A 2,747-nucleotide genomic window follows, 5' to 3' on the forward strand; every position below is an offset into this window, starting at 1 on the left:
TCTGTTGCAAAAGGATTTCGAGAAGTTCTCTGGTCAGTAGGTCCTTCATGCTGTCGATGATGCTCGTGACTGATGGACTGAAGGCTCTGGGGGTAAGGTTGAGCTCTGCTCTTTCCAAGGATGATGAACGGAGAGGGATGGGACTCAGGGGACTCTTCTTCCCCATAAAATGCCCTAGAATGACGCACATATGTAGAATTTTGGATTAAATAAATCAAAGGGCTGGTGCCAACCTCTCCTGGAGGTTCATCAAGTCCACTCCCTTCTTGCTGCTGTCACGAACACCCCTTTATTTGTCTTGGCACTTTGGTGCCAATTGACACACTTGTTCTATAGTTAGAGACTTTTCCCTTCTCTCTCTCTCTCTCTCTCTCTCTCTCTCTCTCTCCCCCTTCCTTCCTTCCTTCCTTCCCTCCTTCTCTTCCTTCCCTCCCTCCCTCCCTCCCTCCCTTCCTTCCTTCTACCTATCTACAGTGGGTAGAAGAGGAAGAATGATCTATTTGGGTAGATACTTCCTTCCTTCCTTCCTTCCTTCCTTCCTTCCCTTCCTTCCTTCCTTCCTTCCTTCCTTCCTTCCTTCCTTCCTTCCTTCCTTCCTTCCTTCCTTCCTTCTACCTATCTACAGTGGGTAGAAGAGGAAGAATGATCTATTTGGATAGATAGTTCCTTCCTTCCTTCCTTCCTTCCTTCCTTCCTTCCTTCCTTTCTTCCTTCCTTCCTTCCTTCCTTCCTTCCTTCCTACCTACCTACCTACCTACCTACCTACCTACCTACCTCCTTTTCCTTCTTCTTTAATCCTTGTTAGTTTCGCTACCTCCATCCCCCAAAGCAGGATTGCTTCTTACTTTATCAGTTATCAGTTAGCCGAAGAAACAGCATTCAATTTTTTTTTTAAAGGACAAAAGTATTGCTTTTAGCACTCCCCCACTTTTCAATTTGGAACTACGAAGGAGGAAAACCCGCCTTCCATCCACTCGCGCGCTCTTGGCATTGATTTAAAAAAAAAAAAAAAAAGGAATCGCATCTTCAGGAATAAAATCATTCGCGTGCCCATCTGAAGAAGACCAGAGACCCCCACCCAGCCCCCGCGGCTTACCGTTGCTCGTGAACAACCCGAGCGGTCTTCCCTGCCCCCTTAAGGAAGCAGGCTGGCAAACTCAGAGTACCCCCTGGTGTCCACAAAGGGGGGGGGGGCTGGCCAACAGGGTGGAATCGAAGATATTCCGAATTGTAGTGACGGGTATTCCAGTATCCATCGCCACCCAGCCAACATCAGGCAATCCATTACTTTTGCCCTCTGAAAGGCGAGGCTGTTGGCGGAGCTGTCCCTCTCCGGGTGCTGAAGGGAGACTCTCCTCGTCGTTGTGGCGCTTTGAACAACGCCGTCCCCCCGCCCCCAAAACGTGTAGCGATGCAGGCATTAAATGGAGCACCGTCTCCATTGAATGCCTGCATTAAAGGCGAAAGGGTGCCAAACCCCTGAAATAGAGGAAAAAGCAGCTTCGCCGCCCGATTAGCCGCAGAAGCGCAAGGAAGGCTGCGAGGGCGCTCAACTTGGTGCCAGGCTTGACTCCCCCCCGCCAGCAGCCCTCCAAGTTAGCCATAGGGATTCCTAACCCAAGTTAGCCATAGGGGTTCCTAAGGGGTTCCTAACCCAAGTTAGCCATAGGGGTTCCTAAGGGGTTCCTAACCCAAGTTAGCCATAGGGGTTCCTAAGGGGTTCCTAACCCAAGTTAGCCATAGGGGTTCCTAAGGGGTTCCTAACCCAAGTTAGCCATAGGGGTTCCTCAGGGGTTCCTAACCCAAGTTAGCCATAGGGGTTCCTAAGGGGTTCCTAACCCAAGTTAGCCATAGGGGTTCCTAACCCAGTCCTTCTCCTGTTTCTCTGGAGAGGTTCTCCGGGATTTAGGGGCGCCCGGCTGATCTCAAAGAGCCCCCCAGCTCCTACCAGGACTGGACCCCCGATTATTCAGAAGGCGGTGGAGGGCGGGGGGCTGTTGGCGCTGCCAGGCCCCCTCCCTCCGCCTCAAGCCCGGGGCTGCGCGGCTCTTCCAAGGGGCCCGGGGCGCTTCCACGCAGCTTCCCCTCTGGGGGACGGGGACCCCCGTCGGAAGGAGCCGGCGCCCTACCTGTGGCCCAGAGATTCTCCCTGAGCCGGATGGGCCCGTTCCTCCTCTCGACGGGCGAAGGCGAGACGGAGAGGGCGGAGAAGAGGATGAGGAGAGCCACGCCGCCCACCCGCAGGCTCCGGCCTTTGGCCGGTCCGCCTCTGGCCATGGCGGCTCGACGGAGGGACGGCCTGCTGGGTCTCGTCTGGCCACCGGGGGGCGCCTTCCTGCCCTGCTTTCCCCAGCCCGTCTTGGGTCGCCGCCGTCTCCTCCCTCGAACCCCGTCCCCGCTTTAAGTAGCCGGGCAGCAGGGGCGGGGACTGGAGCGCAGCACGGTGGCCCCGCGACGTCTTTGAGTGGACGGGTAAGATCGTCCGCAATGACCGGTGGAGCCTTCAAAAGGAGCCTGGGGGGGGGGGGGGAAAGGGAAGGGAAGAAGGAAAGAAGAAAAGGGAGAGAAGGGAAGGGAAGGGAAGGAGGAAAGAAGGGAGGGAGGAAGGAGAGAAAAAGAAACGGAATGGGGAAGGAACGAGAAAGAAAGAGAAGGAAGAAAGAAGGGAGGGAAGAAGGAGAAAAGAAAGGAAGGGAAAGAGGGAAGAAAAAAGCAGAAAGGAAGGAAAGGGGGAAGGAAGGAGAGAA

This window comes from Protobothrops mucrosquamatus, unplaced genomic scaffold (assembly GCF_001527695.2).
Source record: "Protobothrops mucrosquamatus isolate PMUCROS unplaced genomic scaffold, P.Mucros_1.0 scaffold1819, whole genome shotgun sequence".
Taxonomy (NCBI): domain Eukaryota; kingdom Metazoa; phylum Chordata; class Lepidosauria; order Squamata; family Viperidae; genus Protobothrops; species Protobothrops mucrosquamatus.